The 17,851-nt window shown below is 40.9% G+C and overlaps 1 long non-coding RNA gene across 1 annotated transcript; it reads right to left on the reverse strand.

Moving 5' to 3' along the window:
* Nucleotides 1-7,907: 7,907 nt before the first annotated feature.
* Nucleotides 7,908-10,228, reverse strand: LOC109388790 (uncharacterized). Its single transcript, XR_002125258.1, has 3 exons — nt 10,128-10,228; nt 9,458-9,546; nt 7,908-8,052 (listed from the first exon to the last, which is right to left on the reverse strand). It is a non-coding gene; the product is annotated as an uncharacterized LOC109388790 (long non-coding RNA).
* Between the last annotated feature and the right edge of the window lie 7,623 nt (nt 10,229-17,851).

Here is a 17,851-nt window from a genome sequence, read left to right on the forward strand (position 1 = left end):
TCTAATCTCTCAATTATTTTCACTTTTGTTTCCATGGTTATTGCTTTGTGCTTCCTAGAAGTCCCCTCCGCATCACCACTACTTTTCCTCTTGCTTCTGGACACCCTGGGCTCTGATCGAGCACTGTACTACTGTACACTATCGCACTGTACAGTAAACACACAGCAGCACAACTGTGACAATGTCCGGCAGACACGTGAGCTACTTCCGCAATTTGTTTGCATCTATGAATGTTCGTAATGCGAGGTCTGTTCATATCTGTGAAAGTTCGCAACTCGAATGTTCATAAGTCGGGGACTTACTGTATAGCCATGCCAGGAAAGCTTACATCAAAAATGCTTTAGAGGAAAAGAGGCTCACATACAATGGACTATCTCATGGCAAGAGCCCCCACTCCATTCCAAACCATTCTATGAAGTGGGTAGTTCAGTAAACACAGCCTCCTGAAAGGCCCGGCTCTGGCTTGTAGGCCTTTGCTGCCTAAAAGAGAGTGATGGGAAGAGAGGGAGAGAAGGAGAGAGGTGGAGAGAGAGAGAGAGAGAGACAGGGTGAGATGGAGAGAGAAAGAAGGAGAGGTAGGTGCCTTGGAAAAACAGGAGCAGTAGTTTAAAGCTACCATCTAAACTTGTGAGTTATTTCTTTTTTTCGCTTTCATTTTGATTTCTTTGGGAAGCACTGGTCACTTATTGAACCTCTTTGACAGAGAAATCCAAATAGCTTTGACCTGTTTCTTCTAGTTTCAGTAAACTTGCTTGTAGACAGACAAACCTAGTTTACTTATTTACTTGCTGGCTCGTGACCCCATCTTGCATCATTTTATACTTCAGTGAATAGCTCATAGTTTCCATTCTCTTCCTGCCCTTTATGCTTTTGCTCATTCAGTCTCCTTTTCCTAGAATGCCCACTCTCCCCTGCCTGCCCTTTAAGCCACTGCTTCCTAAGTCCATGCAACCTATCAGATCTCTGCTAGAACATTAGAATTTAGCTCAGGGTTTGCCATACCAGGTTTGCTTTCTTGCTTCACACTGTGACATTGTTGGCTGCTTCCACGTATTCTCCCTTCTTTCCACTGAACAGCACTCTGATTTTATTTTATTTTGTTTTATTTTATTTCTTAAGCATCATGGGTGGTTGGGCCTCTTTCTGGACCCAGGGGTTGAATCTTGATTGGTTTACGCTGATAGCAATAATTCTATTCCCCTCACCAGTGACTGTTTTAGGAATAATCAAGTGATGTGATTTCATTACCAGCACATGAGGGAGCATCTGGGAAAGTGTATCTTACCCGTAGAAGGGGAGTCAAAGGATTATTCTCTCCTCTAGTCTGTGGATGTTGCTGGTGAGGAAGTGACGTGTGGAGCTGTGGCAGCCACGTTGTGATCATGAAGGGATAGGCCTGAAGACAAAGGCCAATGGTGAGAATGGAAGGACAGAAAGATGGAAACAGCTGGAATCCCGAAAATGCCACTGAGCTGCTGACTTAACCACCATGGACCTTTCCTTCTGGCCTCCTTGATATATTGGCAGTAAATGCCCTTATTGTTGAATCCAGCTTAAATTGGGTTTTCTCTTATTTGCATCTGAAATCACACTTACTGAGGCCTACCATACCCCTCATCAGTATTTCCTTTAGAACCTCGTGCATTTTCCTATCATGCTTTTGTTTTTTTAAATAGCTTTATTGAAGTATAATTTTTATTCATAAAGGTCACCCATTTAAAGTATGCAACTCAGTAGTTTTTAATATATTCAGAGTTGTATAACTATTGCCACTATCTAATTTTAGAACATTTATCACCCCCCAAAAGAAACTCTATTTCCCACCTCACCTCTACCTCACCAGCTCTAGGCAACCATTAAATTATTTTCTATCTCTATGGATTTGTCTGTTCTGGATGTCTCATATAACTGGAACCAAACACTATATGTCTTTTGTGTCTGTCTTCTTTCACTTAGCATAATGTTTTCAAGGGTCATCCATGTTGTAGTGTGTATTAGTTCTTCACTTACCACATTTTGTTCATCCATTCATCAATTGACAGATATTTGAGTTGTTTCCACTTTTTGACTACTATGAATAATGCTGTTAATTAAGCACATTTGTGAACATATTTTTGTATGGACATATGTTTTCATGTCTCTTGGGTATATAACTAAGAGTAGAATTTCTGGGTCATCTGCAACCTTATGATTAACATTTGGGGAATTGCCAATTTTTTTTTCCAAAGTGGCTGCACCATTTTACAACCCCTCCAGTAGTGTCAGAGGATTCCAATTTTCCCACATTCTCACCAACACTTGTTATGGTCCGTGCTTTTTAAATTTTAGCTGTGGTAGTGGGTGTGGGAAGTGGTACCTCACATGGTTTTGACCTGTATTTCTGTGATGGGTAATGATGTCGAGTATCTTTTCTATCATGCTATTTTAATTACCTAGCTCTGTTGCCAGTCCTCAGTGCCTACTGTGTTCAAGGTACACAAGCACAGGTACATTAATGACACTGAATTGAACTTATTTGTAAATTTTGGATGTAATACTTATATAGAGTTATTATAAGGACAAACAATGGTTCACAGCTCGGGCATTCAAGCCAATCAGCTTAGATTCTAATCCAGGTTCTGTCTCTTACTATCTGTAACCTCATCTATAATGTAACGTTTCTTAGCTTTAGTTTCTTCATTAGCAAAAGGAGGAAAAGGTTCTCTATCCCTCCATACAGTTGTGAGGATGAAATGAAAAAGTGCAAGAGCATTCTTGAGCACAGTGCCTGACACATAATCACTGAGAGAGAGAGGCAGCTGTTCCTGCGGAGATGTCAGTTCATATAGTAAACTCTGGGGAGCCCTGCAGGGACCCCCTTTCCAGCGCACTGCCCTGTGAGGGTTGGCTGCTTAGAACTCACTGCTGCCCTCTTTCCCCAGAGTTTTACCCTGGGACTTGACCCTGTATTCCCCTCTGGGGGAACAGCAGACAGCCAGTGACTGACTGATTCCTTCTACAGAAGGCTGGCCCTGGCTTCAAAGCAGACCATTCTTGGGTGCGATTTCTGCTCCAGAGCTCTCGCCCTGTGAATCAGGCCAAGGCAGCCTTGCCACATCCTGGTTTGCTCTTTCGCTATGTTTTCCTGTTTCCCTCCTCCCCCTGTGTGCTTTTTCTGAGCACATTCCTTCCACAAATCACGTACACCTGAAACCCTATCTCACACTCTGCCTCTTGGGAGCCTGCCCAAGACAGTGCCCTGCCCACTACCCAGCGTGCCCCTCCTCCAGCACCCTCTTTCTCTTCACCATCACCCCCTCTTCCCTTACCAGCCCCCCATCATGTCCTCACCCATGTTCTGCTGCAAAGAGAAGGGGAGAGGCACATTATGAAAGTGTGAAGGAGAGAGAAAAGAAAAAGAAGCAGGAAGTGTGGAGAAGAAAACAAGGGCTGAGGAGTTGAGGAAGGACGAGAGGAGAAATGTAGCCATAAACAGAGGGAGTGTGAGCGAAATCAATTCAGCAGCAACAACAAAATCTATGGCTGTGGTGTGACAGGAAAAATTCTTATTTACAGCCCTCTCAGAGACTCCTTTCTAAGAAGGATGCTTCCTAAGAATGAATCTTTGTTTTAAGAGGTTAGCTGATGCATGTGAAGATGAGAAGCAGACAGGAGATAAATTACTCTGCATAAAATAGAAAGGCTGGGGTGGCAGGGAGGCTGGAGGAAGTACCTGAGGTGGGAAGGGGAAGGCAGAGGGGAAAAAGACATGCTTGGGGACCGGCGGATTAAAGCAGAGATCTTTAAAGTGATTCTATTTTAATGAAGTTTTTTTTTTTTAAACCACAAACGTTCAATATAAACCCACCTTCCAGCCTTCTTCAAGAAATCATTAATATAATAAATATCCATTTCTCACTAATGTGCTGGGTATACGTGTGTATGTGTGTGTGTTTGATCCATTTTTGGAGTAATCCCTGATTCAAAGCAGATGTGGGGGTGAAAATAGGACTCTCCCCAGGGAGCCAGTCTCCTGGGGTTCTAGTAGTATACATACCTTCCCAGCTTCTAAAGGAAAACCCTGAGAAAAAGAAAGGACTAATTGGGAGCTTGTGCCTATATATTTCTTATTTTTAACAGAAACTATTCACTAAAATAGAGCTGAGGCGAGAGCAGGACGAAGACAGGGAGACAAGGGGCAATGCAGTAAAAATCCCCCTGCAAATCCTTGTGTGTCTCACTGAGATGCTCCAGGAAAGCTGAAAATTTCCATGAAGGAAGGCTTTGGTGTTGTTCCATGAGTTGGGTTTATTTCCGGGATTTTTTACTGGTTTCGATGGTTTCTAAGTAGTTTAACGTTTTTGTTTTCACCATGATTCCTAAAGTCCTGTTACACACCAGCACGAGGCATCTGTCCTCATAAACCCTGGATGAGCCCTGCAGCTCTAGGAGGAAAGGAGGACCGTGGTGTGAGGACGCAGCCTCTTTCTCTTAGAAAACTCTCCTGCAGCTCCATTGAGTCGTTTGCTTCTTTCCTGCAGGCTAGAACTGGGTGCCTCAGCCAGCCCTGGCTGCAGAGGATGTCAGAAGACAAGTACTGTAGCTGTCCAGCCTCTTCGGTAGAGGATGCAGGACAGAAGCAGATGTGAAAAGCCTTTGGGTGGCCAGTGCATTCCATCTGCCATAAAAGGGGTACAAAAAGCCAGGGAAGCGAATAAATGTGAGATAGCTGACAACCTAGGACAGAGCCTGCAGCCTAGGCACCCAGAAAGAGGGTCACCCCTGTCAAGAATACGAATTCTCACACATAGAATGTTGAAGTCTCAGAATTTAGACCAGTTATTCTAAAGGTGGGGACATGGGAAAAAGCTGAAGAGAGGGCATTAGTGGAAATACGTATACAGAGCAAAGTGCCAAGATTCCTTCCAGTCCTCCCTACACACACAGAAAATGGTTTAGTCTCTGGAGACATTCTATAAGACAGAGTGTGAAGACCAAATGAAGCCTGCGTTCTGAACCCCTGTCCCCCTCTTCCCCTCATGACCCCAAGATACTGGGACCAGAAAGGAAATGGAAGGATTCTTCCCTGGGGAAATTACGAGCCTCAGAGAAAAGACTTACAGACACTGACATTTGGCTTTTAATCTCTCTGCGATCTCTACCTTTGGGCAGAATCTCTGAGTCACTACTTCAAAGCTGGGCGTAAGGAGAGTTGCATCCGTCCTCTCTGTGTGAAGTTTCTGCTTTCTGAGCTCTGTGCTGGGAGGGGCGGTAACCTGGTCTTCTTGGTTTGCGTCCCCCCACTCGGAACTGCAACGCTGTGAGTGAGTGAGAGGGATCAGGACCCCGGTATTCTCAGCCTGCAGTGCTTGGGGTAGAGCCTTCACCCCATGAGTGGGGGCTGGGTGGAGGGAGGGAGCCCTCAGCCTCTCAGCTACATTTCCCTGGAACTGAGCCTCTGCCACAGGAACAAGCAATGCTGGCAGCATTCCTGCTCCCCGGCCTCCCCCGGATACCATAGATACCACAGCCTCTGACTAGGCACTGAGGGACAGGAAGTTCTAGATTCTTGGCCAAACCCGCCCAGACGATAACTTTCCTCTTGCTGAGCTGAGGGGAGGAAGGAGACAGCAGATCATGGCTGAAGTGCCACAGACTCTCACTGTTGTTGCCAAGACTTAGTAGATTTTTAGATAAATGTTTCTTCATCTGCTGTATGTCCTTAGGGCAATTTTAAGAGACTTTACACGGTTGGAGCTTTATAATTTTCACCAGTTATGTTTGTTTTGCTGGGGAGTAGGTCTTCCAAGTTCCTCGTATCGCCATTCTGGACGTCGTCCTCCATTTTGGCCATTGGTGGAAATGGAGGGATTTCCTCAGCGTATCCACAGCTCTACCCACATTGTAGAAGAGATGTGATAGAGGCAGTTTATTTTTATGGCGGAGACAACTCTGAACCTGAGTTCCTTTGCTTCCTTCCAGACTTAGAAGTTATTGGGTAGATGGTGTGGATGTCAGCTACATACTAGACATGAATGTGGGGGGAACAAGATTTTTTAATAGAGAGTGAGTGCTCTCCGTTGACTCCCACTCTTTTACTAGGTAACGGTAACTTTGCTTACACAGATTCTCCCCTCCCTTTAGTCTCGAAGGAGAGTTCTGTTTTTGTCAGCCTGATTCCAGGCATTTAAAATTACCTCCAATTTGGGAGACTTGTAGAGAAAGATAAGACCAGAAAAATTAGGAGAAAAGGAAAAAGAGTTAGGTAGAGAGAAGGTTAGGAGCTGGGTGGGAGTAGGAGAATGAATGAGGAGGGGGCATACCTAGCTCGTTGGGTGGAGAGAGAGTCTGGGGGGAGGGAATGACAGAATTGGGAAGAAGAAGGAGAAAAGAAAAGGGATTTACCAAGTTTTGCTTTCAGTCATGGATGGATTTCCTCTCATGGACTTGGAGAGATGCAGGGAGAGTTTGTAATACTGTTCTAATTTCGCTCAGCTGATGGCCCATAATTCTATGTGCAGAGACTGGTCTATGTATAGCCCTTGTTCTTATTATATTTTAATGAATAAATACTAAATATACCTCTCCCCTGCTTCCTTATTAGATTTCTGCCAGTGGTGTTGATTACAAAGGATGCTGATCATTATAGCAGACTCAGGAGAAGTGGGAGAGAATCAAACCCTGTCTTAAGAAAAGCATCTGATTGGCCCATGATTCTTTTTCTCATTGAAAAGATATAAAACTTGTAAAACATATGTAATTTTATTTGATTTACATATTCAATTCCATACTATATAATGTGTGTTTCATTAGCAGCCGTTAGAGCCGAGGTTCTGAAATACCACCCCAGCTAACAGAATGCAACCAAAAGCATATGAAATGGCGTTGTGCCCATATTTCTCAAAAGAATCAATGCCATTTATGGAGTACATTGAGAGTTTTTCGCGCACTATTCTAATGCCTGATGTGGGGGTTGGTGGGGAAGGGGTAACAACTGTGAAGGACTCCTCCCACTTTACAGCTTAGATAACTGAGGGTGGTGGTGTTCAAACAAGATATGAGTGTGGGAGAAGAGCAGTCAGGGAGGTAGAAGAAATGATAATTGGAGGTGTTGGGCTCCCTATGCCTGTGGGACATCTAGGTGGATGTTGAGTGGACAGGTAAATGTATGCATTTGGGCTGTGAGGAGGTTTGAGTGAAGGATATTGATTTTGAAATCAGCAACATAATGACAGCGATAACATACAAAGGAATAAATGATGGTCATGGAAGGAAGTGCATTTGTGGTAGGGGAGTCTTCTGGGCAGAAGACAACAGGGAGTGAAATGCTAGAGCTTGGAGAAAGGAAGAGAATCAAGCACGAGGCGCTGCCAAGCACTAAACCGAGCAAAGTATTTTGGGAACTCTGGAAGGCGAGAATTTTTAGAGGGAGAGGACATGGGTAATAGTATCTAATTCCAAAACAAGGTTAAATAAATAAAATGAAAACAAAGAAGTATTATGGTCATTCAAACCTTTATTGAGTGCTGAGTGAATGGATTTGGCAGCGAGAAGTTTATTATCGGTCTTTACAAGTGGAGAGGATGGAAGATTGGGGTAGGCTGAGGAGTGAGCTGGAGGCGAGAAAGCGGACATGTATGGAATGTATGGAATCAATCTACCACTTCAAAACCCTGAAGGAAACGGAAGGGAAAGCTAGACCATGAGCTCATCTACCGGCATGCAAGCTCCACGCTGTTGTCCCATAAAATAGAATAGCCAGTTATTTTACCATCAAAATGAGTTTATTTGGGAATAGCAGAGAATTGAATTTCAGGACAAGCATGACTTATAGCAAAAACTATAGGCAAGTCCAGCAAGCAACGGAGAGCAACATTATAGAGAAAGAGGAGGAAGCTGGGAAGGGTTGTTCTGAAGGAAAGGCCAAAAGTTTCGGGTGGTGATGGCTTCTCATTAGCTGACTTGCTGGGCAAGGAGGGAAATCTTCCTTCCTCCTCCTAGAGTAGTGAAGTGGCATCAACTTACAAGGTGTGTCTCTTCCTCCCTCTTGAGGTCCATAACTGACCGTTCTTCCTGTTGGAGTGGAACTGACTTTAGTGGTAGTGCCTGAGGGCTCCCCCTGGTGGCCTCCCGTCTCCATTTTAAATGAAGCTTCCCTTTATTAATTTTCACAAAGGGAACAGCATTCTTGTCTTTTCATTTTTAAATGCAAAATGAGTTCCCCAAACTTAATATTTTTGACTTAGTAAGTAAGGACTCAACAAATAATGTGAAAGGAAAGAAAAGTCAAGGGGTCAGGATGGTGGTGGTGCAAGCAAGAGAGTAGTTTGATCTGGTTTGTTCTGCTCGCTCTTTTCTCGTTTTTCCAAACTCAAACCCTTGCTTGGGTCTCCTGTACTTAGCAGACACCAACTGGCTGGCAGACCTAGTTGTGGCCAGACTGTTGTCTGTGCCCATAAGTGATGGTTTAGAAATCCTTCCAAGGTGTATGTTGAGAGTGCCGTGGATTTACCTTCCCAGCAAATGGATCATTCTGAAGCCTGACAGATATGCTAAATGAAATGGTTACTTTCTGGTACCTTCTCCCCTTTCCTGACCCTCACCACAAAATAATCTCTCTGTAGCCCCATTAAATCTTTTGGTCACTCCAACCATTAGTTCCACGGATTCTCCACATTTAAGCTAATGGCTTGCTCTTTATGTTTGATTGGTCTTATCGTAAATGAAAGGTTCTCAGCCCTGACTGTATGTTCAAGACACCTGGGGAGATTTAAAAAATACTTATGCGCAGGCCATATCTAAGACCAGTTAAATCAGAACCTCTCAGTGTAGTGTCTAGGTACTGGTATTATTTAAAGGTCCCTTAGAGATTCTGAGATTGAGAACCAATTTCCCAAACCTTCACGCTGACATAATTCTAGGTAAAACTGGCTATCGACCTTCAAGAGTGGAAATACAGCATCACATATTCTGAACTTGAGGAAGTACCCTTCCCATCTACCATGGAATTGCCCCTTCTGTGCCCCCAATGCCAGCGAAGTGGATTGAGCTGGCTGTACCCAGTTATGCCAGGCGGGAGCTTGCCTTAGTGGGAGGATGAGCTTGTCTGTGTTATGAAGAACAGAAGTTAGGGATGTAATGTACAGCATGATAACTAGAATTAATATTGCTGTCTGGTATGTATGAAAGCTAAAAAGTAGATCCTAAGGGTTCTCATCACAAGGAAAAATATTTTTTCTCTTTCTTTTTTTTGGTATCTATATGAGAGGATGGATGTTAAGTAAACCTTTTTCATGATATCTGTAAGTGAAATAATTCTGCTATACACCTTAAACTTACCCACTGCTGTATGTCAATTATATCTCAAAAACACTGGAAAAAAGAGAACAGTGGAATCATCCTCTAAAGGCAATTTTATATTCATCTCAACTTGATCATTGCTTAGAAGAAGCTGAGCTCCTGGGACAGGTGATCTTACCGGAAAAGATCTTTGGCCCCCTGAATTCCTGCTGTCTTCTGGACATTCTCGTACTCTTCCACCTCTGTTCTAGGTCAATGCTAGTCAAACTTTAAAAAAAAAAAATTTTTTTTGAGCCATCTTTTCAAGTGAAATTCCGTGTAGAGTTGGGTAAAAGCGTATTTGCTCTAGTTGAGGCAGGAATGTGGGAGGTCTTCACTCCTGGCGACTGGCTTGCTGGAACTGCCCTGAGGCACTTCTGCTAACTCTGGGGTTTGTAGGGACACAGATTGAAAATCGCCACTTTAGGATGATAGCAACAATATCAAGGACCAAAAAGCAAAAGATCACATTAGACAGAGTGTCAGGAGTTATTTGGCCACCAGCATGACAAGGCCACTCTCACTGAATACTTGTGAAAGGATTTCAATCTGAAATGGAACTGGAGGTTATGAAATGGGGAGTCTCACATATTTGCCCTCAGAAGAATGGAATTTAGTAACAGAGAGACTCATTTCCCGTAAATGCTTGATTTACAGAAGACCGAGATTTATCTCCTGACCAGTAAACATCTTCCAAGGATTTTTTGCCATCCTCAAGCCAATGAGCTTACCCATTAGACTCCAGAATTTCCCCTCTTTGAACCCCTTGTGTTTAAATACAGCCCACCCCAAACCCTCAAGGGACTTACTTGGAGCTTGCTACAGCGTGTGATTCCAGAATTGCAGTTCCTCTGCTATTTCTGAATGAACTCAATTTCTGTAATTCAAGCATGCATCAGTTTACCTCTCTAAGTTGACAGAGTCAAAGCTATGGAAGTCAACACGCGCCGAGAGAATGCTAGACATAGGAGAAGCATCAAAGAAAGGAGACAAGTGCAAAAAAAAAGAAGTAGAGGGGAGTAACCAGGACAGTGAGAAAATGGAAAAACCCCATTGTAGGAGAAATAACTGAGAGAACTGGCAATGTTTTGCCTGGAGAGAAAAGTGAAATGTCTTCAGATATTTTTAGGACTGTCACATATAAGCAGGAACGAAGCCGTTCTGTGTGGCTGCATAAAGTAGAACACGCACCATTGGGTGGTAGGAAGCTGCAGGGAAAAAGCTTTTGGTTCAGTTTAAGAAGTGTTTGTAGGATTGGAATAGGCCACCTCAGGAGTTAGCAAGCTTCCAGTTCCTGGAGGTGTTGAAACATTGCTTAGATGGCCGACCCTTATTTAATCCTGCTCTCCCTTCTTCACAACGCTCAATTTGAAGATTCACATTAAGTAAACCTTCAACTTTCATCAAATAAAATTAAAATCTGAGCACCTACTATATGCCACACAAGCAGTTCCTCACTACAGTGTTGACAGAGAGATGTATCACAATTAGCTGTGAAGTGTGTCACAAGAAATTAATTTCTATTAGTATGTTACTAAAGCTTGCAAAGGATTTGCTTTAAAATTGATGCCACACTGGAATGGATTCAATGTTGTACCTATACCATGGTCACTTGCATTCTTCTGTATTCCGTGATGCATATTTGAGTGGGAGAAAGAGATGCGGGTTATTAGCTGAAAAGTGTCTGAAGTTGATTATAACGTATGTCATATCAGATTTGAATTACACCCCAGAGTCAATGACTGATACCGATCTACCATGGAAAAGTGTGGCGTGATGTAAGTCATCTCATCCTTGTGCGTTGCTTCTGGCACCACTTGTTTCACTTCTGGAAATATTTTTTGTCTTAAGAGCCTCATGGGAAAGTGTCTTCCATATGAACGTCATCTGTTATATTGAATTGTCGGGAAAGTCATGACGTATTTTTCTACGTTTTTCAATGCAAAAATGTGTCATGACTTTCCTGATGACCCAATAGAATACACATCAGGCAAGATCTGTAGGGTCCCTGCCTCCCCCAGAGTAGAAGGGGTGGCAAAGGTAACAGAGCTTTGGAGCTGGCCATGCCTCCATGTGATGCCAGTGCTGCCATTTCGAAGTCTGCCACCTTGGGCCAGTCACTCACCTCCCTGAACATCATCTTCATCAGCCATGAAAAGGGAGATTAACTTCCTTACAGGGTTAGCCAGAGGATGAGAGATAACAAAGTTACATTGTGCATTTGTTAAAAGTAAAGTACACACTGAATAAATGATAGCTGTCACTATAATTAACAGAATCGAAATAGAGCTAAAGACAACATTTTATTCAGTTGCCTTTGGATTTCCTCTAGTAAGATCAGAGCATACTTGTAGTACTGCAGAAGAAGTAATTGCATAGAAAATGGCTATATTTGAGGTATTTCCTGAAGAAATGCTGTTTCCTGAACTACGCAAGTTTTAATTTTGTTTGATCACTTGTTTATTTTCTTGTGAGGTTTTCCCATTTCAAAACAAAACATCCATTTGAATATTAGATCTAACCATCAAGAAATTAGCAGCAAAACATAGAGCTATGGAACATATTCTTTTGGTTATTTTCTTTCTTTTTTTAAAGATTTTTATTGGGGAATTGGGGGAAGGGGAACAGACAAGTTGCTGTCGTCTTGTTCTTCAGTCTAGTTGTGGAGGACGTTGCTTCACTGGCCCAAGTTGCACCATCATTGCGCTCTTCCCAGTCGAGGCAGATCAGCCGCCGGCTTCTGGACGGCCGCTCACTGCGGCTGCTGGCCGCTCACACTGGCTGCTGGCTACACACGGTAGCCCATGGCAACCCACTGCAGCAGTGGCTGCAGCCTATGCCCTCGCCGGCGACTCACGGCAGCCCAGCTCCAGGTTGAGCTGTTGTTCAGCATCTTAGCTGTAGAGGGCAGTGTCACTGGCCCTCATATGTGGGATCCGAACCGGGGCCCTCTGGCGTTCCAAGCCAGCTCTTAACCATCGCACCACTCGGCCGGCCCATCTTTTGGTTATTTTCTTAGGTATCATTTTAATCCTCAGCTATATGCTGACCAGTGACTATTTATATTGGGCCTCATTGGTGAGACTTGCAAATAATTAAAAGGCTTTGAAAAGATTTGACTGTTTTTACATGTGCTCATTTTATGTATTTCTCAAAAGTGTAACTGACATGAGCACGCCTCACTGGGCTGTGATTACAGGGGAGGAAATGTGTTAATATCCACTGACCACAGCTCTGAACCACACGGGCCAGGGTGAGGGTGCGTCGAGAATGCCCTTTCACAAGTTAAACATTTCAATAGTCGGAAATTCTAACCGTATGTTTAGTGGCACTTAAGGAGAATAAGCTAATGTATTAATAGAGGAAGAAATATTTTTGGAACTCCAATGAGAATTATTAGAGAGCCACAGGTGGATCTGAGGGTTGCAAAGCTCTTCTATTTCTAAAAATTTTCAGAGCCTATTTAGAGGGGGCTCTGCTGGTGTCTGGGAATTATCTATTTGTCTGTATATCTATCACCTCTCTCTCTCTCTCTCACATCTCTATCTCTATCTCTCTATCTATTATCTATCTTTATATATCTTTCTGTGATCTCCTTGCCTGTCAGTGTTACCTCATTAATTCAACCTGTATGTCAGGGTATTATTTGGACTCCGAAGTGCTGTTTAAAAAGAGATTTATTCAGAATCTCAGCCTATCGTACCAATGTAATATTAGGAATAAAATCTAAATCTTTTTCTTGCCTATGGAGTCATGTTGAAGCTCGTTTGTTCAAGTGTCATCTCTGTGAAAAGCCATCCTTTGGTGATAAAACAATAGCTTTAGGAGCAACTGTTTAGAACATCCCCAGATACCTTCCTGGAATAGTTAGGGATACTTCTTTGCATCCCATCCATAAACTAAATGTGGTGGAGATGAAAAAAAAAAAAGTGAGGGCCTGTGACAAAGAACTGTGCATAGTCCATTGTGTGACTGATTTATAAATACTAGATGATGTTTGTAGATGATGCTGTCACATCAAAGACACTGGCAACCACAATAGTGAAGAAGATTGCCTGGCCTTTATTATTGATTATTATTCAGGATATGTTTGGTTTTGTTCTTTGATTTAATAATTCATTTGGCCAAAAGTCAGTGTTGCTATACTACCCTAGAGATTCTGCCCCCAAACTGACTTTATGAGACACATACAGATGATGAAAAATCAGTGGTGATCAGAAACTTTTTCAATAAAGTAAGGTTCAGTGATTGGGACTTATATACTCCTATAGTCCTCAGACCTGCATCTACAGGTACAAATATAGCACTTTGTAATTCATTCAAAGGAAAGGTTAAATTATACCTATTTTATGTCATATAGTAAACCTCTGCACTTGGGTCAAACTACTGTTATAGTCTCCTTAGAAGAAGCTATGAGAAAACTAACATCTAAAGTTAGGGAGTATGTCAAAAGCTGCACACAGAAGAAAATTTATAGTATCAAATGCTTGGAGAAACCAAAATGAATAAATTAAATATTCAGGAAGCTAGGAAAAAAAATGTAAGGCAACCTGTGAAAAGTGGATAATATATTAACAAAGATGTGCAAAAAGTATTGCTTGAAACAGTTCGGCATTTGATTCATCTAACAAATACTTCCCATTTACTATTCATGTTAAAAACATAATCCACAAGTGTGCCAAATGACTGCCTTTACAGGGAAGATTTGAGGTTTGGAGAGAGCCATATGTGCTTTGATTTGAGGCTTTTAAATCCAATAGGTGATCTGTCTTAATGATTCAGACTTTGTTGTTTTGTTTGTAAAAAAAAAAAAAGGTGAAAAAAATTTGTTTTGCCTTTACTGGAATATTGTTGAACCACCCTTTGAAGACAGATAACACTCCACAAAAGGAAGAAGGTACTCTCATTATTCAGTCATACCTCATTTTGTTTCCCAGATACCCAGTTCCCTCTAAAATGCTAACAGTTTTTTTGATATCTTTTAAAAGAATGATTTATAAGTATTCCCCTGGCAGCACACTATGGTGCTATATTGACCCTTTTTCTCCTTAACAATATATCTTCGAAGATTACATGAAAATCTTGCATCATTTTTATGGCTGCATAGGATTCCAGCTTGACAGAGCAAGTGAACCTTCATCACTGTTCTTTTACATACTATTTACTTTTCAGTATGAATTAAAGCTACTTGTTTAATTAAAAACCCTTTGGTTATTTAAAATTGGGAGTATGTTAAATTTTGATTAATTTATAAAGATTCTATGTCTTTTTGATACTGTCTTCCTAGCCAAGCACATGATATATCTTTCCACTTGTTGAAGTCTTTTTAACCTCAATGGGCATTTTATAATTATTTCCTATAGATTTATATATTTCTTAAATTTGTATTTACATATATAATCTCTTCTGTTATTATTTTAAGTGAAGACTTTCTTTCCATTATATCTCCTAATTGGTTATTTGACAAAGTGAGGACTATGGATAACTAAGTGTACATTAGTTTTGTACCTAGCCCCCTTACAGATTTACTTTATTATTTGTCATGGTTTTCTATGCGTTTTGTTTCTCTAGGTACACAATTATACCATTTATAATTAATGGTTATTTTTACCTCCTCCTCCCCAATTTTTATATCCTTTGTTTCCCTCTTATTTAATTGAATGGGCTTGTACCTACTAGAACAATGATAAAAAGTAATGGTCATTGTGGGAATCCTTGTCTTATTCTTGACTCTAATAGGATTGCCTTCAGTCCTGTTATGTTGGCTTTGGGATTGAAATAGAACTGTATACATATAGTGTTATATATACATATAATATATAATATTTATTTTACATATTTATACTTATATAAAGTAATATGAAATGTATTTACACATATATAATATATAATACATATTATATTCAGGAACTATCTATTTATATTTTAGTATATAGGGTAGTTATTATTATGTTGGTGCAAAGGTAATGGTGGTTTTTGCCATTACAAGTAATTGTAATTAATTTAGCACCAACCTAATCTATAACTTTCTTGATTAGATATTTTAATCTGGTCCATTGTAACACACTGCGTTTCTGGAATAAACCCCATTTGGTTTTCATGTATCTACATATAAAGATATATAAGTTTACCCTTAAAATATTCTTCACAGAATCATTTCAGCAGCCATACCCACCCTCCATTTTGGGCCCTCCTATCACCCATTCCTCATTCACTCTCCATTAAATCACAGTTTGTGGGATGTTATACACTCTGCCCCAGATAGCCATTAGTTTCTTTAAACCAATCCTTATAAATCATGTTTCCTGACCAATGATTGGATTAGGAATGGGATACGTGATGAATTAGGCTGCTAAAGATGTGCAGTGTTCATGAGGGTGTTCTTTCCCAGCTCTTATCAGATGTAGTCATGAAGACAGTGGGCAAGGAATGTAATCTCAGAGGTAAGGCCAGAAGCCCAGGAGGACAAAGGGTGACAATTAGCCGCCAAAGCCCTCTCTCTGCTACTATGGAAAGGACTCCTTGCATTTCCATCCATCAGGACATGTAAAAGAGTTACTATTAATTAGCGATGGCTGCATTCTCTTTCCATTCTTCCTCCTCCTTGAATTAACAGAAGAATTACATTGATCTATTTTCTTCTTTATTGTTGGATATTGGACAGTAGAGGTAATATGGGACTGCACTGTCTGTAGAGAATTTAAAAACAATAATGAACCTGACCAAAACTCAGCCTGCTTTTCATTATCAGCATGTGCCAGCCATTCTGAACAATGTCAGTTGATAAAAATCGCCCTCCCCACTAGGGCGGAGCTTCCACTGGCATTCCCTTCATCCTTTACTTTTGATGACATCACTAAATTGTTAAATTAACTTGCCCTGGAGCCACAGTGCCTTGGGACTTTTCCCTCTGTGAAGCGTTCTTGTTAAAACCATTTTGAGCCAAGTTTCCTGTTACTCCTCTTTGAGGCCTTACTTGATCCGCTACTAGAAAGCTAAGCTGTGCTATTATTCTCTGCTATCACTCTGCCTTTCATGTACTACTTTCATCGCACTTGTTTATAGTTTTTGTTTATTTGGCTTTCCAATAATATTTTGAGTTCCTTGAGGTCAGGGAATTTACCTTACTCACATTTGCCTCCCTAGGACAACACACGTCACACTGGTTGCCCAATAACCGATCATTCCATGACTATATCTTTAGTCTTACTTGACTATCATTCTAGTGCCCTGAAATCATCATAGTTAGGATATTACTCTTTTGAAATACCTCATCCTGTAGTTTGGACAACAGGAACTTAAGACTTAATAAATGACATAACTCTTTTATATCCCTGAGGCTAGCTATCCCAGGTCTTATAAAATAGAATGTCGTGGTGTGATGAGCAATGCGTCTCTAGCTCTTTCAAGTATTTTTCTGGGAGATGTCTGCTCAGATACTTTTGTTGAGGATGTAAGACGTCTACTAAATATGCATACAACAAAACCTTTCTTTTTGAAAAAAGAAACATACTTTCTCTGAATCAGAACATAGAATTTAAGAATTTCCTGTGTTATAGAAGAGAATCCACTAGATGGTACTATTACATAAGTGATCATACTTGAAACAGTACACTGAAATTTTCTTCTCCATTAAACAACTGCTCACTAAAATACTTGGTTTTTCAACTCATACTAAGCCAACTTGATTAATAATGTAACTTGGTCTACAGTAAGGAAGTAAATTGTCATTATTAAGATTTATGGTAAGCTCCTTGTAAAATAAATGAGTAAAGTAATCAATTAGCAGTCTTCCAGTAGTTTGTAATGCCTGGAAAGTTGTGAACCACACATTTGTAAACTGAGCTCCTTTCAGAAAAACTTTTTGGTACTTTTGAGAAAGGAATTGCATTTGGTATGCATTTAAAATCTCCTGCTTTGTAGATGGTAATTTATTGACTATTTGGTGTTTACAAAGTTTTGCCAGGAAATCAACCACTAATCTGGGAAAGTCTAAATATTACACAGTCTGCAATTAGAAGCAAATTTGATATAGTGGAGCAGCTTCATGGGAGCCTCCTTGTAATATTTTCCATGGAGTTCATACTCTGGATCTACCATTTGAAAGCAAGCCATTTTGATACCTAAGCATCCTTGGAAGTAATCCAAGATGAACCTGCTTCACATAGAATTCATTTTATAGTATCATTATAACAGAGTCTCCAGATCCCCAGAGTAATGAATTACATATGGAGAATTCAAAGGCTTGAATGTAAAGGATAATTCTATATTTGTATTAAAAGCAGCAATTACATATGTCAGTACTAAAGTACTACACTGGGAAATGTTCTCTAAGTGATTTGTAATAAAATGAGTGAACTAATATTACATTGTTCTTTAAGCTCTTAAATCCCTCTAACTCAGGAGGTCTTAACCTGGTCTATGGGCTTCTTGCATGCCCAAGGATAGAAAATAGGGGCCCAGGAACTGTGAGTGGAAAATTATATCTAACTGAAATTCAAACAAATGTAGACACCAAACCATGGAAGTATTA

Source organism: Hipposideros armiger, unplaced genomic scaffold (genome assembly GCF_001890085.2).
Source record: "Hipposideros armiger isolate ML-2016 unplaced genomic scaffold, ASM189008v1 scaffold_207, whole genome shotgun sequence".
NCBI lineage: Eukaryota > Metazoa > Chordata > Mammalia > Chiroptera > Hipposideridae > Hipposideros > Hipposideros armiger.